Source organism: Catharus ustulatus, chromosome 6, assembly GCF_009819885.2.
Source record: "Catharus ustulatus isolate bCatUst1 chromosome 6, bCatUst1.pri.v2, whole genome shotgun sequence".
NCBI classification, from domain to species: Eukaryota; Metazoa; Chordata; class Aves; order Passeriformes; family Turdidae; genus Catharus; species Catharus ustulatus.
Genome location: NC_046226.1, coordinates 14,902,920 through 14,928,952, shown reverse-complemented (window position 1 = coordinate 14,928,952; position 26,033 = coordinate 14,902,920). Strand labels below are relative to the sequence as shown.

The 26,033-nt window shown below is 43.0% G+C and overlaps 1 long non-coding RNA gene across 3 annotated transcripts in view; it reads left to right on the top strand.

Annotated features, from left to right (window-relative positions):
• LOC116997381 overlaps positions 1 to 26,033 on the top strand; it is a 146,023-nt gene that overhangs the window by 55,456 nt on the left and 64,534 nt on the right. Inside the window, exons 1-2 of one of the 3 annotated variants that reach the window (XR_004418175.1) lie at positions 3,306 to 3,343; positions 23,266 to 23,384. This is a non-coding gene — a long non-coding RNA (uncharacterized LOC116997381). Of the gene's footprint in view, positions 1 to 3,305; positions 3,344 to 17,257; positions 17,273 to 23,265; positions 23,385 to 26,033 lie in introns of those variants that run through there. The other 2 variants (XR_004418174.1, XR_004418173.1) reach the window with 2 other exon arrangements.

Here is a 26,033-nt window from a genome sequence, read left to right as displayed (position 1 = left end):
ATTTCTGTACCATGGCTTTACCTCCAGAAGCATGAGACCTCGTGGGGAACAAAAGAAAAGTGAAGTGATAGAACAGGCAGACAATACTTGTGTGCTCTGACTCACTCAGATATAAGAGGTCCTTGTGCATTGTTCAGTGAAAACAAAAAATAGCATAAACAGCACTACTGTGCATAAGAGCTACTCCATCCTGTTCATGTCATATTGCCTCCTTTCACATGTGTGACCCTTTTTTATTAAAGTGCTTTCAAGAACTAGTAAAAGATATAAGGAAAACCAGAAACTACAGCTTGCTTGACATGCATATAAAATTTAACAACCATGAGAACTCTTTCTGTCTCTTTTTTAAGCTGAAGTAACTGCCTGGGTCAAATAAAAATGGAGAATTATAATATTATTATATGAGTGAAATTAGGTAGCATGTTCACAAATCAGATTCTTGCCTTTTTTTTCAGAGCCTTCAAAGTGGATGTAGCTAGACTAAAACATGAAACTCACTCTTCCCCTGCTGTTTCCCAGTGTCTGTTGAATGGAAGAGGGATTTTTCTTTGAGATTCAGAGCACTGTTGAAGGGTTTTATCTTGCTCTGATCCATACAACCTCTGACTTACCGTGGCACAGCTGTCTGTTCATGGGTGACCCTGGGACAGCCTCAGGCTGTCACAAACCAGCTGCAGGAGCAGGGCTCCCATCAGCTACCAGCCAAGACTGGGTGTGATAAGGGATCAGGACACACACCCCACACATCTGTCTTTGTTATCCAAAGTACTTCATCTATGACTCAAACCAAAAGGACTTTAAAGTTGTTGTTGCTGTTCCTTGCTTATCTCCAGAAACTCTTTAGTTTTTTCTCATGGGCATGATATCAACTTCTTTAGTTTAGTCCCTGAATAAAATATTCCAGTGCAGTGCTGAACTGGGCTACATTGTGGGGGAATGTTTTTCAAGTCAGACATAAAGCTGTTCTCCTTTCCTCCTATACTCTTCAAATTAAACTTCAGAGGACACTGTGGGTTTTCTCATTTCACACCTAGAATTTAAAGTAGCAGATCTTTAAGGTAAAATCCTCTGAAAGAAAAATGGAGTAATTTTCTATTGAGGATGCTCTTCTGCTGTCTCTAGGATGAGCAGCAGTTGCAACAAATGTAAAAGTTCCTCAGTAACTCAGCTAGAGTGGCCCCAGTGGATTGACACCCATCCTCTGTGATCTGCAAGACCTGTTCAGCTCTGTATGGGAATTTTACACTGTTTTTGTTAGGCACTAAACTGCACTGCAGTTTTGAAGAGCAGAGTTAGTCACATCATGTTTTTCACATAGGTGCTGAAGGGAAGCAGCTGCATGTAGGGGAAGCAGTTTTGAAGGCCAGAGACAAAGTCCTGAGATGGTTGTGCATGTTGTCTCTTTCCTAATAATGACTTTGTTCTTTTATTGCTTCTACTCAAATGTCTTGTTCTGGTCTGCAGACAACCGAAATTTCTCTAGGAATATTTATTTTTTCTTTTTTCTCATCTTCTTTCTCCTTTAAAGTATTCAGAATCACCATTGTAAATCACTTGCTGGACGTAGCCAATACAGCAGCAGTCTTCACTTGTGCAATTTAAAGTCCCTGGCTTTAAATCTTAGCCTTGAGATCATCTAGTTTCACACCCCTGCCATCAACATGGACATCTTCCAATAGGCAGGTTGCTCCAAGCCCCATCCAACCTGGCCTTGAACACTTCCAGGATGGGGCAGCCCCAGCTTCTCTGGTCAACCTGTGCCACCCTCACAGTAATGAGTTTCCTCCTGTCTGATCTAAACCTGCCCCTTTTCAGCGTAAAGCCATTAGACTTGCTCTAACAGGTCCATGTCCCTATCAGGCTCCCAGACCTGGATGTAACACTCCAGGTGGGGTCTTGCAAGAACTGAGTAGAGGGGCAGAATCACCTCCCTCCACCTGCTGGTCACACCTCTTTTGATGCAGCCCAGGATACATTTGATTTTTATGGGGTGAAGGGGGAGGTTGTTGGGTCACACTGAGCTTTTCAGGCAGCACTCCTTCCCTTCCCTGATCTATTAGATACCTGCCAGCCACTGGCAATGCCACAATAAAGCAGGTTGCAGCTTTTGTCTCAACCTCAGTGAAAATGAAAGGCAAATCTTACAAACCTGTTTGAGTCATGTGGGTACGACAAGGATGTACCTGCCATGAGTTTGCAGATGATTTTTGACACATACCTACAGATATGTTTATCTAGAAAAACACAAAAGCAAAATGTAGATAGCTATGTTTATCCTGCTCTTGCAGCTGTAGCTTCTGACCTTTGTCCATGACATTCCTGAGCACCTCTACTCCTGTCCTTGGGGATCTCACCATTTACTTACTTGTATAGTCTTCATTACTGATTTTAGCACAGTCTGGGCAGCTCTGTAATAATTGCCGCATGTTAACAGCTGTAGAGAAATTGGGTGCATTTCAGATATCACTTTGCAGAAGTGCAGTATGTGGCTGTCATTTTATTCTTGGATTTTCAACTTGGTTATGGGAATAGTGTCTTCCTGCCTTCCTGCCACAAAGGTCTGACTCTGAGCAGCTGACTGTCACTCCATTTGCTCTCCTGTCTGAAAACAGAGGTGTTCTGAGGCGAGGTTTTTTTCAGCCCCTAAGGTATTTTTATATGAATGGGTTCAGACATATCCACAGTAGAGAAGTATGGGGGTGCCTGATTTGAACAGAACCTTTTTCTGCCCCAGTAGTGGGCCAATGCCCAACAAGCATCAGGGCATCCTCCTTGACAGGAAGCACCATGGAGCTTCAGAGGCTGCCCAGGGCTGCACCTGCCTCTTCCCAGCGACTGAAAACACTGCCAGGAAGGATCTGCTGCCTCTCCAGCAGTCCCAACAGCCTTTCTCCCCAGTCGTTTGAATCTGGACAGGAACATCATGAATGCTTTCACCCCGGCTCTTTCTCCTCAGGACAGGTGCTGGGACCATACCTGTGGGGGAGGCCACTGCCTGGTCCCTGTGTCCCTGCTGTCTGTCCTGCCAGGTCTCCCTCCTGGTCTGCCCTCCCTCTGCTCCCCCCTGCACCTGCCTCCCTCCTTTCTCCGTGTGAACGACCACCACGTCATACCGGCCACCTGCAGGCGTCTGGTGGCCAGACTTTGCTACAGGGACATCTGTCTTGGTTGGCCTCTAGATGGAGGGGATAGGGTTGGACGACAGACTTAGAGGACAGTACAGTTGAGTCCTCACAGCTCTCTGCTGACAAATGCATTATTGTCTCCTCTTTCTCAGGCATTGTGGAAGACTTTATGTCTTGAGGAGTGTCTCAGGTCAGCAGGCTGAGGGCTTTGCATTATGGTGAGTCCTCTCCCTAGAGCTGAGCTCATCTGCAGTGGTACTGAGGAACAAGCATGGGTCAAAATGATGTTTCCCTTGTTTTAGTCATGGGCGTTTTTTGTGTTAAGGGTGCAAATGGAACAAAAGCAGAGCTCCTAATGTGGACAGCCTGCGTGGGCATGATAGGAGACCCAAGCAGAGCACTGACTGGGACCTGGTGCTGTGTTCTGCTGAGCCCAGTTTGAGCTCAGCTTGTGCAGCTGGTGCTGAGGCTGGTCCAGGGGCAGTGATGTGAGGATTCAGGGTCGGGGCTGATATTGGACAGGAGCAAAAACTCGGCAAAGTCTTGGATCCCAGGGAAGAGAAGTGGCATTGCTAAAAAGGGTGCTGGCACATGTGGTGGGAAATTGGGGCAGCAGTCAGGGCTATCCGCAAAAGGCATGATGAGAATTTTAAACTGGATGCTTTAAAGTTCAAGCTTTTCTTCTCCCCCTGTCATTCCCCCTAACAGCATTTCACTGAGTATGCTCTGTTTTCACTGGGACTGCTGGCAGGTATTGCTTCAGGCAAAACCTAACCCTCACAGTTGAGTTTTTGCATCATGAATTTCTGCACTTGAACTTGTACAGATTAGTGGTTATTCCAGGTCTTAAATGTGTTGTGGTTACATTACTTCTGCTATGAAGATTATTTAAAATAACAGGATTTTAAATTGGATCTCGTAGCTACTTTCAGTATGCTTCTTTTGAAGGAGATATCTGTGTATGTGTATGTCTTCTTTGCAATTGATAGAAGGGTTTTTGAGGTGTGAAAACCAGTCTAAGATCCTTTTTTTGCAGTGCAAAATATGAGGGAATGTATATTTATTGGTCAATCTTACCTGCTTTGTGCTGGACTGTGCTTGATAATTTCTGGCTGATGTCAATAAAAAAAAAGCTTATAATTATAGTGTCAGCTTGCCTTTGAAAGCAGGTCTGGCTTCAGCACTCAAGACAGAAAGAGTGTACACATATCACTCCTGACATTTTCTCAGAGGTATTACTGCCTTGCTAGCTCACCTATCAAGCATGGTGAATTGTGTTTCTACTCTGATTACTAGCTTTCCTGGGCAACTGAAAGCATTGCTAGCTATTACCTGATATGATGTAAAATCAGTTGAATACTTTGGCACGTACATTGTGTTAAGAAACTGTGTTTTTAAAATGTCCTTAAGAGGATTTGATTTATGTCAGTTTGCTTTTATCTTATCCTTGTACTGGCAATATCTGTATTTTAGTATGTATGTATGCATCAATGTGTCTCGACACCAACCTTCTTCCATATTGTTATGATACCATGTTTTGAACAGAGCATTCATAAATTATATTGGAAAGGGTTGATTAAAAGAGTGATTTTATTTATCATAGTCATAAATCTTTAAAATCCGCGGGGAAGGCTTCTCAGCCAATGACGTTATAATTTTTTATGCCTTTCCTGACCAAGTTTTGGAAATCACACCTTGTCCCTGAATACCCTGAGGATTACGTATCCCCTTGTCAAAAACGGCAAGGTTATTATTCACTCAGGTAGTGCCAGTAATGTTCAGGGGCTGTAATCATCTTGTAGTGATCCATGTTATTAGATTTCAGTGGTCTGACAACGATTTATCAAATGCCACTTACTGTATCAAGAAGGGCAAGCAAACAAACCCGTCCTGTCCTGTCAGCCTCAGCACCAGCGCTCACGCTCGCTTCCCGAGCACCTGGGCCATGAAATCCGCCGGGGCTATTTCGGACACATCTCGCTTTTAAATGGACACAGGTCATTCTGGAGAGAGCGCGCCCGTTCACCCGGACACGGACCCGGTTCCTGAGGGACAGCCGTGCAGCCAGGCCGGGAATTCCCGCAGGTTCGGGGCTCTGGCCGCCCAGGGCACGCCCGGCTCCCGGCCGAGCAGCCAAGGGCCGGGTGCCCTCTCTTGGCCGCCTCCACAGCAGCAGCCAAAGCCGGGCTCAGAGCAGCGCCTGACCGCCTCGGAAACGGAGACAGCTTCACGTCCTGTCTGCCAGCTGGGAGAAATGTTTGTTTAAATGCAGCTCCGGGAGATGATGGTGCTAATCTAAACCACAGTGCCTCTCCAGCTTGGGGTGGGACAAGGGCCCTTTTGTCCCCAAAAATCCAGCTCCAGCAGAAGGGGATGAAAAGCAAGTAGCTGTTGCTTCAAAGGGAAGACAGCCGGAAAGAGGAAAGAAAACCTTCCTAAGATCTGGCTGCATTCCGGCAGACATACTGACTTTTAAGATGCTTTAAAATGTTTGTTTTTCTTTTTAGAAAAAACCTACCTCCCACTCAACCTCACGATGAGCCCTATCCAAATTGTTGTAGACTGTTCAAAGGCTGGGGACTCACGAGGTGGTGGACTTCAATAGTTAAACAATTCTGTTGTTTTTTGTTGTTCTTTTTCTAATAGTGTTGTCATTCAGAGTTCTACACTGCTGAATTTTTAAAACCATTAACAGTTTAATCCCTACTACCTCAGAAGTCAACCATATAGAGTTGGCTAACCAAAAGCAATCTATCTGGGCCACAAATCATGAATGGTAGACCAATTCATATTCTGAATCAGAATAACTCCAACACCCTTCTTTTAACCTTATTTAACAAAGATCCAACAACTCCTTGGTCTCTCTTAGTCCATCCCAACAGCAGGGCTAAGGAACCTCTGAACTTCTCCTTGGGCACTGTTAACAGCTACAAATCAGAGTTGGGGTTCCTTGGCCTGGTCCCATGCAGACTTTCCTCTTTGGCTCATTTATCATTTATGTGTCATTTATCACAGCAGTCCTTTGCCGTGGAATTTACATTTTGATGAAACTCTGGAGCTATCATTATTTCAGCAAGATTGCCTTTGAGTAGCAGCTGTGGGGTTAAGGCACATATGTGCCTGCATGATAATCCTAGAACTTTAGTGGGGCTTGGTGGGGAACGTCATCACATTTCTAAGGTTGTTCACTTGATAAACCTACCAGCTCAGGAAGTGAGGTAGATCAATCTTCTAGAAAAGTTTGATTTGACGCTGCATAGTGGTTTGTCTGTGTGTAAAATAGAACCAGGACCAGGAACTGGACTTGGACGACCCATGTGAATCCCTTCCAACTCAAAATATTCTGTGATTCTGAAAATAAATGATCATTGGAACAATATTTAACAGATGAATAAAAATTGCATGGTTAAGTAGAAAAAAAAATTGATCAACCTTTTAACAATCAGATAAGCATGCCTTTTAACTAATAAACTGAGAGTTTAGTGAAAGAGACTTCATCTACATAGACTCCTTGTCATCCTACTCAAAGAGAGCATTCTACAAAGGATCTAAATTATATTTATGTGCTTGATAGAAAAATTTAATAATAATCTTTGACTTATGCTGAAGATCAAGCTAATTATTGTTTGTAATGGAGCTCAGGTGGTTTATCCCTGCTGAAGATTTAGCCCCATTTTTTTGTTTGTTTTTTTCTTAGCTAGATTTCTCAGCACTTTATTTATAAGTAAAAGGGAACATGGAATATAGCAAAACTGGGTCTATGCACTGAAATTGCATCCTGCTGCTGTTCCTGTCAGGTTCTGTGTGTAAGACAAGATTGTTAAGTAGCAAACACCATGCTAGGAGTTGAATGTACGCACTCTATTTCCAGCTCTCTTGCTATGTAACTTTAAATATCTCACTAAACCTCTTAACTCATAGAATTTTTATCTGAAAATTGATAACTGTCACATGCATGTCTTTCCATCTGTGTATAAGCTGCATTTTATGAGTTCTGCCCCTTAAATGCCTAGTGGAAAGACGCTCTTTGAAGGCTTGTTACTGGTTTGTTGTGTGACATTGATATAGACAGAGCAGTTGCCATTTCAAGACAGACAGCCCTTACTGCTGGGATGATGCTGGCATGGGTGCATCCCATGTTAAATCTTTCACCCTAGGCAAAACCCTTTGATGCTCAGAGTTTGGAATAGAGGTAAACATTTTGCATCTTTTAAAGAGCTGTGTGAATTTCCTCAGAATCTGAGAACAGAATGATACAGAGCAAGCTTCAAGGCCAACAGAATGTATATGGATGTAGAGAGGAGAAAGATGGGCCACAGTGATAAAAGAGAAGCTTACAGATGAAATATCTGAAGCATCCACTGAAAGTGGACAGCCATGAATCAGAATCAGTTGCAATGTGCCACTTTTAATGTGAGAACCCTTTGAGCTGCAACAGGCATTTAGATCTTGTTGCAACCAATTCTTGTTCCTCCTAATTAAAACCAGAATGCATTCGGTACTCTAATGCAAAATGCTCATATAAATTACTCGCATTCTTCTACTTGAATTGATAAGTCAAAACAGCCCCACAGGAGAAGGGACTGCAATATGCTCTGACAGCCTATGCACAGTGCTCATTGATAAGACAAGTATTTCCTGAGAAGCATGATAAAAAACTGATCTTAAAAACCTTAATAGGAAGGACAGAGTGTGCAGGCTTCCTGCTCGAGCTACCTATTCATCTTGTATGGAGCTTATAAACAGTGGGTGACACGGTGCTATATTTTCATGTGGTTTTATTATTAGTTAACAAAACGAGGAACAATATTTGAATAGCAATTCTATGTTTGGAAAGGTAGGCACTTTTAAGGCACATAGAGCTGACACGCCCCAAGGCTATACCTCATTAGTTTGCTTATGTTACCTAGCTATATATCTCTGGGAATGGAGTAGGTGCTTTACATACAAATAAAAGATGTGGGCGGAGGAGAAAAGAGGGCTGAATTATTCACTTTTCTGCCCTGCAGCTTGTGTAATCGTGCATGCTATGGCAAAGTGAATGCAAAATACCATAAGCAAGGTTTGAATCTGGTGTAAGTTAGTACAGCCCTGTTGAAGTTGACAAATATCACAGGCAGCTTCTGTGAAGGCTTAGACCTGCATTATGTTCACTGCTGTGAACATAATGTAAGGAATCAGGTCTGAGGTCCCAGGCCTTGTTTATACATACCTAATAAGCACAGGGGAATGATCTGAAAGCAAAATATTATTTTGAGTTGTACAGGTTTCTAGACATGTGAGCAGGTAACTGAATTTCTCTTAGGCAAATAGATGTCAGCTGGCTGCTCTTGAAGAGTAAGAAAAATAGGTAGGTGCCAGAGAAGAATTCCTGTTCTAAGCCAATAACTAACTCTTTTTTTTTTTTTTTTTTTTTGATATTTCATAAGCAAGCTAGATTGGGAATAAAACTCTTAGTCAATGTGACAGTGGTATGGGTTAGTACACAATATAAATGCCAGGAAAATGCATAAAAACCCAAATGTGGTTTCTGAGTTAATTAATTGCTCAGCACTGGTAAAGCAATGTAACCATTTATTAAAATAGACAAGGTTTTGTATGCAAGTCACAGCTGAATTGCCTGCTAATTAAGAAAGAGCTAGTACTCATTTAGATAATAGTCTTGTCAATAATTGTGGACAATAGGAAGAAAAATTTTATTAACTGAGAAAAAAAAAGGAATTGATGATTTCTGGATGTTGAAATCTGAAAAAAATTAATGAACTTGAGAGATATTGATGCTAAATGGTACCAGACACTTCCTGTTGAGTGACTATGTTCTATTAGACTTCTGCCAGGAAACTTCTCTCTCATTCCTCATCATTATCATTGGCTAGGATTTTATTGTGTATTTGATAATGTACTTGAGGGAATGTTTAAATATAATGTGTGGGAGTAAAGAACACGTGAATAAAAATGTGATTGTAATAATTTCTTTGTTTACCTACTGATAGAAATTCTGAACCTCATAAACTGTATACAGACACAATTTTGAAAAATCCATTGACCTCTTCCTTCCGAGACTCACTGGAGGGATGAGCCAAGCCACAAATGGGCTACATCCACAAAAGGTCTCAGGTCTCACAGAACATACCTGAAATGAATGGCTTGCAGAGAGTTATTCATAGTGGCTTTCCTGGGGAGGCATGGCACTCCAAAACAAAATACAGAAAGGAGTTCCCAGTAGTAATAGTAAGTGCAGGGCCATTGAGAAAACTATCCTTTCAGTGCTGATGGCACCATCCCAGTATGTGTCACACACTCATGAGCCAGGACATTGCTTTGTTCTTTCAAAAAATCTTGGCACTTTCAATTTACATGATGAAGAGTGCTGTCCCTGTCATGACCACTTTAAGGGATTAATTAGAGGTTGTGACTTGTCTGGAAAGTGAGATTCGCCCTTCTCAGCCTTCCAAAGATTTATTTTTCAGACTTATGCCTTACAGGCCAAATACCTGGGCTTTGCAAGAAGTAGATCTGTGTTCTTCAGGTCAAATAGGTAAATTGCACAACATGAGCCAGATGTCACCTTGATTGCAGGCATCAAACAGAAAGCTTCATAGTTCTTTTTCTGACACACTCCTGACATCTCCTCTGGCAAAAATTTCACTTTCCTCTATACCAGACAAGTTTGTATGCTTTTCTATAGACCCTAGGGGAAAGCCTTGGCATATCTAATCTTAGAGATCTCTAGTGTAAACTTCAGTTTCTGAGTGAATCATTGAGATTCCCTTTATAGACAATAAGGAACAGGACTGTCTTAAGCAGTGTTATTGTATTGTAAAGCAGATGTGCAAAATAGGTTGGATGAATCCTGCCTAAAAATACATATTTCTTTCCTCTAGAGAGCTTCAGGTAACTAGCTCAAGATACACTTCTAGAGAGAAGCATGCATATCAGTGACGTTCAAGAAGATAAATCCCTCTCTAGATTTCAAGGTCTCCCACATCTAAAAGACATTGAAGGAGGTAATAGAGGGTGAGAAATAGGCACTGCTACCTGTCTCCTTCAACTTCTCTGTATCAGGCTTCTCCTTAAAATTTACAGAAATTATACTCAATTGTTATCAGTTGTCCTATTGAGATAGCCAGAAAATGAGTTACAGTAATTTCACGAATACAAGCCGCACCAATTTGACCAAAATTTTGGTGGAAACCCGGAAGTGCGGCTAATATTCCGGGGCGGCTAATCTATTAACAAAATTCTAAAAGCTGCCAACACGGAAGTGAGAGCCCGCGGCAGCCCCAAGCCAAGCTGGAGCCCGGCCGGCCCCGGCAGAGGTGGGAAAGCCTGGCAGAGGCGGGGCCAGCAGTGTGGGGGGCGGGCGGCAGAGCCTGAGCCAGCAGGGCGGGGCAGGGGGGCGGCAGAGCCCGGGCCAGCAGGGCGGGGGAGCCCGGGAGAACTGGGGCTAGCAGTGCAGGGGAGCATGGCAGAAGCAGGAAGGCCGGCGGGTGGGGCTGCCTGGCAGCGGGGGAAGCCCAGCATAATCGGGGCCAGCAGCGTGGGGGAACCCGGCGGTGCGGGGGCCTGCAGTGCCGGCCAGGGCGAGGAAACGCGGCGGCGGTGCAGACGGGAGGGGGCGGCCGGCGAGCCTGGTGGCGGCGGCGGCAGCCCTGCCGGCGGGGCGAGCGAAAGCGGCGCTCGCGAAAGCGCCGCCCGGCGAGCGAAAGCGCCGCCGCTCGCGAAAGCGCCGCCGCGAGCCGCCGCTCGCCGCGAAAGCGCCGCCGCGAGCCGCCGCGAGCCGCGAAAGCGCCGCCGCGAGCCGCGAAAGCGCCGCGGGGCGGGTGCGGCGCTTGCGAGGCGCGGCGCGGGGCGAGCGAAAGCGGCAGCGGGGCGAGCGAAAGCGGCAGCGGGGCGGACGGCGAGCCCGGCGGCGGCAGCCCTGCCAGCCGGGCGAGCGAACGCGGCAGCGGGGCGGTGCTGACGGGAGAGGGGGGCCAGCGAGCCCGGCGGCGGCGGCAGCACCACCCGGCCAGCCCCGCCGAGCCGTGGCGCTGAGCTGGGCCACCCGGCCCCGTCGGCAACCATGAGCGGGCCGAGCCTGCCTGGCCCCGCCCCGAGCCAGTAAAGCCCGCTATGCCGCGATCCTGTTACTAATTGGCCAATTTGTGAAAGCTGCGCACGGATTCTCGCGATGAACGAAAGTGCGGCTAATATTCGGGGTGCGGCTTATCTATTGACAAAGACAGCAACATTGTCGAGGCACCAGGGGTGCGGCTTATAATCCGTGCGGCTTGTATTCGTGAAACTACTGTATGTTTTGTTACTGAGTTTTTTGTAAGGATCAGTCTGGAAACCTGCGTGTCTTTTATTTTGCTTTTCTAAAAGGACTCAATGAAGAGAATGAATCACTCTAAGTCAGTTGGAGTTAGATCAGCTTTTTGGGAAGATTTTTATGTGATTTGCCTATTCCTCTTTTCTGAAGTTCATTCTCATATTGTTTGTGTTTGGAACAGTTTCCCCCTTGTAAACTCTGAACATACTATAATCACAGAGAAACTGATATTCATGTAATTATTTTCTCTTTTTTTTTTACCTTCTCCACATCTGCTGTTTGTGTGTATTCTGAATGTTCTGGGTTTCAGGACTTGTTCCTTGGATCTGGTGAACTCACAGTTAATTGACCTTGACATTGATCACTGAGATGTGACCAGTTAATTTGACTCTAAAGCGTATTCGAGTTGGCAGTTTTATTTTCCAGCATTCTTAATGGAAAAATGGAATTATATGTTTCAAGATGCTGGATGTCTTGGAAACCCATAACATTTACAAAATAAACATCAAATGTAAAGAAATAAACTAGTTGTTGACAAGATGTGGCAAAGAGGAGACTTGATCAAGCTTCATTTCAAATGCTGGAAGATGCTGACTGTATCATCAAAAAGTGATGAATGTGCATGCTGATAGAGGGATTTCAGCCCTGCATACCTATTGCTGCATAGCTTCAGGTTGCTTTTCTTCAGGTCTAGGCCAATTTTCAAGAAACTGAATCTGTTCTGTATGCAGATAGTTCTGCCAAAGTCCCCTCAAACAAAACCAGAATAATTAATGTACGTAATTCAATCTTTACAATTTGGACTTGTTGGAAAATGATTCTGTACATCACAGTTTTAATTCTCAAGTCCTTTCCAATGCAAACCCATGTCATCACCTGTCAACAATCTCCATGTAACAAAATACATTATTATGGATATAATAATCTGTCACAGATGGCAATCTATAGATATATCACTGATAGCTTGTTGGTGGGAAGTCATTATTTGTCAAGCTCATTCTAGTAAACACTCATTTACTTGGGTTTTGTTTGTGGTGCTCAAGCTGAGAAATACAATTTAGTGGGATTGCTTATTTTGCAACTTAATGCTAAATCAGGAGGGAGAGGCCTTTCTTGGCAAGGTTTGCAAACACTTCTGAATCCAGAGATTAAGTCTGCTTGTCTCTGACTGTACTTGATGATTTTTGATTACTAGTGCTGATAAATATAAGTGCGTAACTAATGACCATAGAGTGAGGATAAAAATGATAATTTGCTCAAGGGGCTTAATACTTAAATCTTGAAAAGGGTATCCTTGGAATGAATTCAGCCATATACTCATATCAGGGCCATCTATTGCTATTTATTAGAACTTTAAAACCCCACCCCTTTAAATTACAGAATCATCAGTGTTGTAAGAGACCTTGAAAACTATCTTGCCCAACTTCTGACCCAGCACCACCATAGCCACCCCTAAACAATATCCCCAAGTGCCACATCCAGATGCCTCCTCTTCTCCAGACTAAACACCCCCAGCTCCCTCAGCCAGTCTTCATCAGAAACATGCCCCAGACCCTTCCCCAGCTCCATTGCCCTTGTCTGGACATGTCCAGACCCTCAGTGTCTTTCTTGTTGTGAGGAGCCCAGAACTGAGCATGGGATTTGAGCAGTGGCCTCACCAGTTCTGGGTACAGGGGGACAAACCCTGCCCTGGTCCTGCTGGCCACACTATTGCTGACACAGACCAGGATGCCATTGGCCTTCCTGCCCACCTGAGCACAGCTGGCTCATGTTCAGCTGCTGCCAAATGGCACCCCCAGGTGCTTTTTGGCTCAGCAGTTTTCCAACCACTCTGTCTCCAGCCTGTGGGGTTGTTGTTACCAAATATTTTAATAAGCTTTGTCTTGAACAGTATAGAGGATCAATGTAAGCACTGTTGTTCATATTTATATAAAGACATCCAAGACATTGCTAGGAGGAATGTATTATCCAAAGATGGGAAGAATTGAACTGATGATGATATTATTGTTCATAATTGTAAAGATTATCAGGCATAGGTTTACTAAGACTGTGGGGACACAGTCCAAGTTCATGAATTGTCCATTGGCTTAGAAATCTTAAAATTCGGGTCTATTTTGTTTTCCTGTATTTATGTTAAATGTGGAAGTTCTTTCAGTCTTATTGGGTATTTTTATAGACTCTGTGCATGCAATAAGGTCTAGTAAAACTAATGGCCCCATAAAATCTGCGACCAAGGATTCTGAAATTTTTTTGTTTTAGGGACATGAACAAGTATCAAACTTACTAAAAAACTTCAGTGCAGTTCTCTCACAATTTATTTGGTGTGAGAACAAAACTTTACTAAGTGCTTGAGATTCACTTGGTCTCTGTCTCAACCTTTGTCTCTCATCAGGTCCATCAAAGCTTTTAGGAGATACAGAAGTTTTTGATGAAAAGAAGATTAGGACAGCAGGATGATACTGAATTTTTTTTTTGCAATCCTGAATTTTTTTAAAGCAAAGTACAGTGGCTTTTAACACAAAAACCCCTGTGATTGTAGACAGTTTAAAGTAGAGCATCTAACAGGAAAAATAATATTTCTTTTCATTCCCTCAAGCTCTTAAAAGCATCTGGTAGCTGATGAACCTTTCAGTCTAGTGGGGAAGTAGAAGTTCAGCATTAAACTGGAAACATCATGCAAGTGTCAGATTCGTTATCTTTTGAGGTGTCTCACAGCTTTTACCTACACTCTGGCCTAGTCCTTTTCATGAGATGGTGACGGCTCTGACAGGCATTAATGTTTTCATTTTTGTTATCAAGAAGCTTTCTCTCCCTTTCACTGTTAAGTTAAAAATCAAGACAAGGAAAACTAGCCAAGCAGTCCTCTCTCTCCTCCTAAATCACCCAGATGTTTGTTGTTCCAAACAGCCTTCTTTTGCAGCTTTGCCTGGTTGTTTGGTAGGTTGGTAAAGAGATGAAGGATGTTTAAGAAATTACTTCTGTAGAGTGAGACTCAAGAAGAAAGCACGGAAAACTTCATTTAGGCTGTTTCCTCTTGGATTACTGACTTCCTTTCTTTTCAGTGCAGGTATTTGGACAGCTCTTTCTTAGAGGCCATTTGATAACAGCTAGGGATGTCTCTGTCAGGGTCACCTCACTCCATTTTCACATTTCACATGTCCCCCTGTATCCCTTCACCATCCCCCTGTATCCTACTGCAGCTCACATCTCCAAGTGGACTCCCCATTACTGCCTGTCTCACCTTTATCCCTTTAGGTTTTGGCTGTTCAACAAAGCTCCTCCCTGCTATTTCACTCCTGGGTCTTCATCTTTTATCTTCTGGTTGTCCAAATCCCTAGACAGTGAATCACAGAGTTCTAAAGGTCAAGTGAAATGCAAAAATAGGGTGCCTGGATAGCTAATGATTTTGGGAATGGATCCAACCCCATCAGACACTGGTTTTGTGCAGCCTCACCATGGAAAGTAGGCAGGAATTGGGAGCTTCATGTCAGTCCAGTACATTTGATGCAGGTCTGATCAAACCAGAACCTGGTTGGCACTCAATCACTTCTCTGCCCTCCTCCTCCTCCTCTTGCTGCCAAATGCAGTCTTTTTCATTCTTGAAAGCTACTGATCATCCTCTTCCAGTCCAGTGGCCTTCAGGAAAACAGTGAATTTCAGGCATGTGGTCTGAGAAACTCCTTCATTTTCTCATCACTTTCTGCACTGACTGAAGAAGGGTAACAACTGCACTTTCTTTTTTTTTTTTTTTTCCCAAACAAGGCACCTAGCTGGCAGTGCCCTCAAACACAGTCTTTTAGAGAAAGATGCCCAAAGCATAATAAACAGGCTGAAATTATAAATCCGTTGCTGTCACAGAGCTTACAAGTTCTTAGTTGACTTGCCTGTGCATAGCTGTTTGTTTTCTCTCTGCATAGCAGCATGTAATTAAAATGTTCATATGCAGATTGCAGCCCATTTAAGGATGAATGCTGCTAGATGCTGAGCAAAATTTTAGTAGTGTTGAGAGATTTCAGCTGCCAAGGAAGAGAGAGGATGCTCAAAACAGTCTGAGCTGGCCAGCATCTGGCAGACTGCCTTAACATTGATTTGTTCTTATGTTAGGTTAAAACTGGCAAGGAACAGGAAAGCAGTTTAGGGCTCAATTAACAAACAGCCTTTAAAAAATGTATTTCGCTTTCTGCCTTAGGCTTTGCCTTGGGGCTAGCCCTGTTCACAGAGCTAAGACTAAAAGAGAAAAGCTGCTTATATACATAATATCCTGCAAACAGTTATCCCCTCTATAATGAGGACAATTCAAAACATCTCAGTGTCACAGACACTGAATCAATCAGACTGGTATTAGGTCAAATTATTCATTAGAACAGCTAAGATTGATTTGGAAAATGTTTGTTTGTTGTTTAAAGTTTTCATGGTGTTTGAACTGGAAAAAATAAAATAGTATCTTTTGAATTTGGGCATAAAGTAGGCTGAGCTGAAGAAGTTAGATGGCACAAAGAGATATTGTTTTATCCTGGTCATTAAGAATATTGTGGTGGAAAAAGTAAAATTGGGACATATTACATTAGATACATACATTAATTACAATAGTGGCTATTTCTTTTCTGTTGAAAATGTGCAGAGGGTCTATGCTGTAACTGGGGGTAGTTTTAAGTCACTCGAGTGTTCTTACAAACGCTTATGTTATGGCAAAGAAGAATGTTTTTTGGAGAAGTGTTTTTGAAAAAGCTGTAGAAGTTGTCTCTGCACAATGACTGTGGCTGGGGCCAGGGAACTGTGATCCACATTTTAGGAGCTACTGCCTGGGAGAGGATGTCCCACTGCTGCTCTCCCTATCTGCAAATCATTTGGGAGACTGGGGATTTAAAATTCTTCAATGCATTACAATCCATGCATTACAATCCTTTTGCTCCTTTGATTGGGTCAACAACCATACCATCCTTGACTGAATTTTCTGAGGTTTTGCAGAGGTCTTCATCCAGAATTTAAAAGCTAAATCAATAAAATGGCAAGACGACTATCCATCTGCTTTATCTTGTTAAGTTTATTTCTGATTATCTGACTTCATGAGACCTTTTTTCTTCTCCTTCCAATGAAGGCAAATTCAGGTGGTATCAAGAGAGAATAATTTCTTCTAGAGCAAAGTGATTCACTGTTAGTCTATATTTTGTTTGTCTATACAGTTTCCCTAAGTTGCTATGGCAGTGCTGATAAAGGAGATCTATTTCACCCTTCTATGTATTTATTTTTCATTTTGGAGAATAGAGAAAGAGTGTGTCTGGTCACAGACTTCCCGTGTTCCCTTTGGAGAAAGGTGCAGAGTAATGTTTCTAAATTAAGTTGATTCAAGGTTTATTGGCACTGTAAAAAACCTGATTTTCCACCCAAGAGATTGAGCTTGGGCTACCTTATGTTATGGGGAAGAAAGGATAAGGGAGAAGATGTTGCACAGTGAGTTAATGAGCTTTGGAGAGCCAGGCTTGCTGGTTTTGCTTCTGCAGGGGGAGCAGGATGACTGACCTTTGGGAAGCAGACACACCACCTCTTTTCTTTAGCAAGAGAAACCACAAGAACCAGCCCTCAGGGGTTTATACCATAATTCTGAGCAACTCAGCCAATCAGCCTCAAAGAAACACAACGCTGAATTCTCTCTTTCTTAGTGGGAATTTCTCTGCTGAACTTACATGAAAAGCACAGCCTGGGATGTAGGCTGAGGAGTGATAGATGCTGCACTGCTGTTCTCTGTTCGCTGTTCATGTTCAAATCTGTAACAAGGAGATGATCCAAGGATGATGGCAAGAGAAAAAAACCATTCAACTAACCTCTTATAAAGGTTAGACAAAATATCATATTGGAATGTTTGGGTTTGGGGTTTTTTGTATTTTGTTTTAATTTCATATCAGCAGCAAAAGTTGAGGTTGAAAATAAGGATGATATGTTATTTTTGTAAGTCTGAAGAATCCCTTTGAAAGTTCATTTATCACAAGCTTGTAAATGACATGCCTTTTTCTTGAAAAGTTGAATAACGTCCATAAACAAGTACAGGATCTCTTAATTGTATCCAAGTGATAGTAACTGATATAGGTACATAGAAGGCTTTTATAAATAACATGAGTTACTAGTTCTTAAAACAAACTTATTTTGCAACCAGACAGTGCTTTTTTATATTCATTCTTCCTAGAGAATTTAAACTACAGTTGCTATCTACATTATGTAAATTCAGTTTTGCAATGGAAGTTTATTTTTTGCAGATGTCTAACATGAAAAAATACCAGAGTATTTAAAATTTCCCATTGAAAAGCCATTCAGATTTTAAAGAGCAGTCACTATTAAATATTACACTTGATTAAAGATGGATAGTAGTTTTTCATCTTTGCTGAGGCTGGATTTTTCCCTGCAGTCCAGAATGCTTGAGTGCTTTGTCTTTTGTGGGGGTGAAGTCCTTTATTTTCTAGCTGTGATATATTTTAATCTGGCACCTGCTGCTGTTCTTGGAAGTCTTGGAAGACTTATTCACAATCTAGCTTTAAACACAGATCAAATAACAGGAGTATTGTCTATTTTCTTTCCTCAGATCTGTTTCATTGTCTACCCTTATCATTTTATATCTTAAGATGACAGGGCATTGAATTTTCTACCAGTTTGTTTGTGTGGTACCTGGTAGACCTGAATTCAAGTGGAATTCCTCAGTATTATATTCATCATAATTAGCCATTCATGTTGCATCAGCAGGAAGATGTCTTCTGAACAACTTTCAAACACTCCTGTTTCTTGCAGCCCTTTCAGTCATAGACTGACTACCTTGTATTTTGTTAATCAGGTAGAGATGTTGCATATCTTTACCTGTAATGCCTTTTTCAGCTCTGACTGTACAGCTCATTCCTTTCATTTATCTTCTTTTTTTCTGCCTTTCTATTCTGCTCTACATGCCTATTTACCCCTTCTAAATAAATAGTTCACAACTTTTTGTGGAATATTGCACGGAGTCCCACTGACAGTCTGTGTTTGGCATAAATGAGTGGACCTTGTGCAATTGGAAAAAAAGCCCTGACTGGGTTTAGGTGGAGTTGCTTGTGGTATAAATAAAGACCAAACTGGTTTGTTAAGTGTGTAAAGTCTCCGAAATTCAGTTCAGGATAAAGAAATGAGTGATAAAAAGGAGATCTTCTTGGTACTTTGAAAAACTTTCAGCTAATTATTTGGTACCTTGATATTTCTAAATACTATCTTATTTATAAACCAGAACTGCAAAGATGCAGATGAGTGAGAAAAGAAAAGAATCATTATGACATTTCAGCTCCTCAAGAAATGATGTCTGCCGAATGTGTAACTCATGGTTAGAATACACAGTTTGTAATCATAACCTGTGATTCTTTTCTACCTATACCCCAAATTACTTGTAATTCACTGAATTTCTCCCTTTCTCAGTGGCTAGAGCAATACAACTTCTTCAACTTGACAATTATAAAGCAAAATTTTGTTTCTCTTGAAAAGCAGTATAGTATCCATTTGTTGAGAATCAGTTTGGGATCTACGGACCGAAAGTACTTTTTTCCTCTTCCTTTCTTTTTTTCCTTCCCATAAAAAATATTTGCGCTCCTGACCCCGTCCATCCTCCTCACGTTCTAGCTACTTGTCAGTATATAAATTCTTGGGTATGGCAATATTTCATGCACTATCTTTAGCTTCTCTGCAATTAATATTCTCTCCCATCATTTAAGTCCAGTCCTGTGTTCCTGATGTCAAACTGGTTTTGTTCAACATGACCAGCAAGGTACCGTATGTTTCCATGTTTCAAGACTCAATTCTGCCAATTCTGAAGGTATCTCCCATTAATCAAGAAGGCTACTTTGTCATAGTGCAGCTAAAGTTATCACCAAACTTTAAATACAAAGTCTGAATAATAATTACTCCTCTTTTGTTAAATGGAGTTAACACAGCTGAATAGCTTCCTCAATGGTTTATTATATTAGTCTTTCAGAACACTGACTGATTTGTTTTTATTACCATGAAAGCTTTTGTCTTATGAAAATTACTTGGGACCACAGGTCAATGTTTTTCATGTCACATCTCTATAAGAAGTACATTGCTTTATTTTACTTTGTATTCTGCCACTGCAACCTGTATGTCACTTAAATTTATTTGTCATGATACCACTGCCAGGCTGCCATTAAATTGTTAAAGGATACTCAGGAAATGTTGTTGCAGTAACCTTTAGAGGAAGACATATGGAAATGGACTATATCTGTTAATTAACATTTCGAACCGCAAACCTTCCAAAGTATAAGGACTGGTATGAATCACTACACATGAGCAGAATACTTAGAGGGGTGATGATCATGTATTTCCTGAGACAACAGATCCTTCAAGTGCAAATTGCCTATCTATCTATTTAAACTAGGAGACTGAACTGGTAAAGAACAAAAATGAAGTCTAGAGAAAGATCAAAATATATATCTCTCTTCTGTCCATCCTCACCAGTATCAAAAATAAAATGGCCTGTGATTCTTGTCTGTCTCAACAACATTTAAAAATTGCAGCTCACAGAAAACAGAGCATAAGGGATGCATAAGAAATAGAACCCATGGGAAAAGCTCCTGAAGTGTTTCAGGTTAAGCTGAACCAGGTATCCCAAGTCTTGGATATATCACACTGCCCACTGGAGAGGGTGCTGACAGAGATGTTGCTTATCTCTGAGCTAACATGCTGTGATGCTGCCCAGACATGTTCTGGAAAAAAAAGTTAGAGTGCATGGAGACAAGATGAAGCTGTGAAGGATTAAGCTTTCCTGCTCCAGACACTGTGATCTCTAACAAGATTGGTATGTTAAGGGATATTTAGAGCATTGGTTGTTCATACTTCAAGTCTGGTCAGAATTCCTGAAGTTAGAGTTCTTAATGCTGATCCCATTATAGTACTGTGTAAGTGCCTGAAGATGGCATAATCCAGCACTGTTGAAGAAAGAGGCTCACTGCTTTTCTGCTTGTTAAACTTTCCTCTGCATTGATTCCCTGATTGGTTTGGTGTGGGGCTGCACAAATCCCTGTGGCAGCATAAACTAGCATAGGAACATGCTGGATTTTTGAAGGTGGCAGAGACAGGGAGCTGTGTGTACCAAAACAGGTTTGGTGTTACAGTGGGAGCAGCAGTCCCAACAGGCAGCTGCTGACAATATGGAATAGGGATAAAAATAGAATGAGGTTGAAGCAGGACGTGCTTGTAGTCCATGCAAATATGCTTAGGTGAAAATATACATGGATAAGTGTGATAGGTGTGAAAAGCAAAATGATAGACAATGAAAGGAAATCCACAGGCTAGAGAAGACAGAATTGTTTGCTCTGAAAGGAATGATGTTGTCCATCAAATCTGGCAGAAACCCCCAGTTTTGCCAGGTTTGACCTACCTGACACCATTGCATGTAAGCCAAGAGCTGTACAACAATCTGAGCCTAAAAAATGAAACGGGGCAATTGAATACAAGCTTTTTTCCCTGTGGAAAGGTATCTGGAGGAAATTGAAAATTTGTGGTGAACTCAAACAAAAGACTGATGACTAAATCAATTGTTTTGTACTTTCCCAAGCATTAGATTTCATAGATGGCACTGTGAATTCTGTTAGGTACGTGTGGCTAGGCTGTGTGGCATGTGAGGTATGCTCACAGCACCTCTCCAAGTATTAGCTTGTTTTTGTTCTTTTGGGTTATTGTCTGGCACAAACAGTATAAAACAGGTTGCAGGAACTCTTTAATCAGGCTTAAAATATTCAGAGAATGCAGCTAAGGAACTGCATATTTGAGAAGAAATACTATTAAAAGACCAGAAATATAGGATGCCAATATAATTATTGTTTCCATTGTTCCGTTGTTCACTGTAGTCTCACTAGGTGAAAACCAAAACAGAGGCTTTGGAGAGAACTGCAGTGTATCTTTCATGCAGGTTGTTTCTCACTACAGTATTTTTCAGCACCCAAAATTACACTTCTGGAAAGATTCTTCCTACTTAATCTGCTGCTTTTATTAGAGCTATTCTTTTTCATTATTGCATATAAGCTTAGGGCTAACCAGCAAGTCTCACTCAATGTGCATGACCACAAGTTTATCTTGAATTTTGGGGTAGCAGTAAACCCCTAACTTTTTAAAGTACTTGAAGTTTCTACTTGGCTTGGTTGAAATAAAATACAGTGTAACACAGACATAGAAAAAGAGAAATTGCTTTGAGGAACATTCCAATGCAGTTCACTAACCATTAAGTATTGTTCTACTTTTCTGAGCTTAAATCTCTACTGATATGAATTTTTTATATCCTGCAGTGCAAGTTGTACTACTTGGGTAACTAATACAGTTAAAGCAGTGGTTTCATTAGACCTGAGAAAGTTTGGAATTGGTTGTGGTTGTTGAGCAATTGAGTCTCCACTTTGTGGCAGTGGAAAGTCAAATATTCTTCAAATATTCTTGAAAGTATTTCTGAACTTGATTAAAAAAAAAAAAAGAAAGAAAGAAAAAGTAATTTGAAATGTGGTTTTGAGACAGCAATTTGAAGGTATCTTTTCTGTGTAGTTGTACATGTTGGTTCCTCCTTTTATCTGTGGCTTTTTATTTGAGTTTATTAGGATGGAAATTAGAATGAATGATGTTAAATAAGATGAGCAGACAATGAAAGAAGAATAAAGGAGAACTGTGACAGTCACAGAGGCAGTTCTAATGTTTTCTACATATATATATAATACTGTGCCAAATTCAGCAACTGTTTATGGAAATTATGTATACTGAAATATGACACGGTTTACCTGGAGTAGGACAAACCAAAACTGTTGAACATTTTATTTGTTTTAAAAAAAATACTTCATCCTCTCCTAAAACAAATCGCATTTTTATCCCAAAATGGGATATCCCAGAAGCTATGAATTTATTTTGCTTAGAACTCCAAGTTGATGCTTTGATGAACTTCATGAGGCTTCTGCTGTCCTGCTGCCTGAGTTTATTAAGGTCCATATGCACTGGATTGGGGCTTGTGTCTGTTGTAGCCATCCTTCCCCTAAAGTGTTTTAGCCTTTTTTGTGCTCATTGGGGCCCTGCTGTGGTGCTGCAGCTCCTCCCAGGTGATGGGCAGTAACCCCACAGTCACGCTGGACACCTCTGTGCACAACCAGAGCCCTTACACTGAGGATGTCCAGCCTGTGGGCAGCTCTGGACTCCTGCTCTGCTGCTGATGATTTCCCTCTTTGCAGAAATATGAAGGTCCAGGAGCAGGTTTTGCTTGTGAAGGCAAAGGCAAAAATTAATTTAACTTTTTAACTGCTAGTTCTTCCCTTCAGCACACTCATTTTTTTTCACTGATTGTCCTTTTGCAGGCTCATGCACTTGTAGAATCCCTCTGTGAAATATTTGAGCATCAGATGGTTTTGTCTTTCCTTATTTTGTCCCAAAACATTAAGTTGTAATTGTTTTGCTCCCTTGTCTTGAATAAATTCCTTGCACATTCACATTTTACATCTTAGCCATCATCAGTGACATCAGCCAGCTAACACTTTTATTTTTACCTGTTTTTGAGTTCATGGTGTTTTGCCTGTTGAAAATATCCTATAAATAACATCTTGTGTAGTCTTTTTCTCATAAATGGATAGATTTGAAAAGAGGAAACAGTCTGAAAAAGAAAATTTCAGTATAAACAATCTGTTTGACAAATCATAATAAAATGCAAATGTTATTAACAGAAATTGTAGGGCTACAGGCTTTAGCAAAAAATGTTTTACTGCTGTTGATAAGCTGAAGTATTTTTTCTCAGTCAGTTTGTTTGTTATTAATCTCTTCTCTCCCCACTGTCCATAGGGAATGAATGCTGTGTACCCAGACACCAATAAATCTTCAGCTGCAGACCACTGACAGAAATCTATAGACCACCAGTTTGGGAAACCTCAGCTTTAAACTCTAAATGATTCAACATTTGTGTAAGTCAGACACATTCTGCTGTTATGTAACCAAACAATTTTATATCGATGGCCATTGCACTGCTAAGAGGTTCAGACAGTGTATGAACTGTTTCCTCTTGCAAATTGTCTCTCTAATAATTAGATGATAAAATTGAAAGTGCTTGTGCTAGATATGTCCTTAAAATGTGCAGGAAAAGCTGTGTGCTGTATGCAAGCTGTTGAGGAAATCCTTGTTACAGTGACACATTTTGTAGTGCTTACAAGATTTGGGTTGGGTTTTTTGGTATGAAACTTCATTTTAAAACAATATTGCTAAACAACTAAGGACCTATTACACTAGTGTTTAAGGCAAGGCTCAGACACTGTTATTTAATAATGCAAATGACATGTAGAAAGTACAGAGCTGACAAACACTCAGAGAATGTTTTTTCCCCTAACAAAACTGAGTACAGTAAATTCACGAATACAAGCCGCACGGAATATAAGCCGCACTGCTGGTGTGTTGGCAACATTGTTGCCTTTGTTAATAGATAAGCCGCACCCGGAATATTAGCCGCACTTTAGTTCGCAGCGAACTTTCACAAAGTCGTCATTTAGTAACACAATCGCGGGATCGCTGGGGCTTACTGGCTTACTGCCGACCTCGGAAACATTGTTTCCAAGTGAAAAAAGACACACCCTTTATTTACAAGCCGAAAAAGACAGGAACAATAGTGTGGTCATTTTGTGAGCATTCCCAATGGATCCGTGTTGCCTTTAAACAGCCACTTAGCCACGCAGGCAGGCAGCTGAGCTCCGAGCGGAGCCACATCTCCGTGCTGGCACAGGAGCGGCCGTTGTAGCCCTCGCAGCCCGCGGGGGGAGCGGCCGTTGTAACCCTCGAGCCCGCGGGGGAAGGGGCCGTTGTAGCCCCCGCAGCCGGGCGGGGGGAGCGGCCGTTTTAGCCCTCGCAGCCCACGGGGGAAGCGGCCGTTGTAGCCCTCGCAGCCCGCGGGGGGAGCGGCCGTTTTAGCCCTCGCAGCCCACGGGGGAAGCGGCCGTTTTAGCCCTCGCAGCCCGCGGGGGGAAGCGGCCGTTGCAGCCCTCGCAGCCCGCGGGGGAAGGGGCCGTTTTAGCCCCCGCAGCCGGGCGGGGGGAGCGGCCGTTTTAGCCCTCGCAGCCCACGGGGGAAGCGGCCGTTTTAGCCCTCGCAGCCGGGCGGGGGAAGGGGCCGTTGTAGCCCCCGCAGCCGGGCGGGGGGAGCGGCCGTTTTAGCCCCCGCAGCTGGGCGGGGGGAGCGGCCGTTGTAACCCTCGCAGCCCGCGGGGGGAGGGGCCGTTGTAGCCCCCGCAGCCGGGCGGGGGGAGCGGCCGTTTTAGCCCCCGCAGCCGGGCGGGAGGAGCGGCCGTTTTAGCCCTCGCAGTCCACGGGGGGAGCGGCCGTTTTAGCCCTCGCAGCCGGGCGGGAGGAGCAGCCGTTTTAGCCCTCGCAGCCCGCGGGGGGAAGCGGCCGTTGCAGCCCTCGCAGCCCACGGGGGAAGCGGCCGTTTTAGCCCTCGCAGCCGGGCGGGGGGAGCGGCCGTTGTAGCCCCCGCAGCCCGCGGGGGGAGCGGCCGTTTTAGCCCCCGCAGCCGGGCGGGAGGAGTGGCCGTTTTAGCCCTCGCAGCCGGGCGGGGGGAGCGGCCATTTTAGCCCTCGCAGCCCGCGGGGGGAAGCGGCCGTTGCAGCCCTCGCAGCCCACGGGGGAAGCGGCCGTTGCAGCCCTCTCCCTGCGAGCCGAGTGGCCGTTCTACCCCTCTCCCTGCGGGGAGAGAGGCTCCCCCAGCCCTCTCCCTGCGAGCCCAGCCAGCCCCGTAGCCGCACAAGACTGAAAACACTTTAAAAAGTACAGAGAAATATCACACACTTTTATCGAACTGCCGAGGTAACTCGCCGAGGTAACTCACCCCGATAACACCCCCCGCCCCTCAGTAACGCCGCCATCCACAGGCAGGCAATAAGCTGTTCTCTGATTGGTTCATCGTCGGAACAACGGGAAACCATGGATTTCAGACTGTTTTGGCTCGGGACTGGACCAGCATGATACTAGGTAAGGGCAGATATCACATTTTTGTCCATAGATTAGCCGCACCGGAATATTGGCCGCATTTCCGGGTTTCCACCAAAATTTTAGTCTTCTTGCTGCGGCTTGTATTCGTGAAATTACTGTATTTCAGGCAAAGACAAATATTGGCATCTAAATTCTTACTTCCTCTGTTGTTCTGCCCTTTTTTACTTTACAATGGGAAATACTATGGAAATGCAAAAGTATTACAGGGGGGACAATTTTGACTAATATAGGTTGAAGTGTTTCATGAATGGAAACTGAAACACAAGCTGTAGAGAAATCACTTAAGTCACTGCTGAGATGCATTCATCTCTGGTAGTGCATAAAAGTTAATTAACAGTGCAGTGAACTGGAGGCAATTCAGAAGGAAACATTATTAGATGAGGATGTACAAAGAAAGTGAACTGTCTTTCAGTTTACTGGCGAAGGATAGATGGATATCTACTAATGTCTGTAGGTGACCTTGACAGCAAGGAGGAGCAGTCTGAGATGTTCCTTGGGGTCCTCTCTCTGTGGGAGTAATAGGATAAAAGAACAGGTGATCAGGCTGTGATGTAAAAGACTAAGGCCCTTTCCATCCTA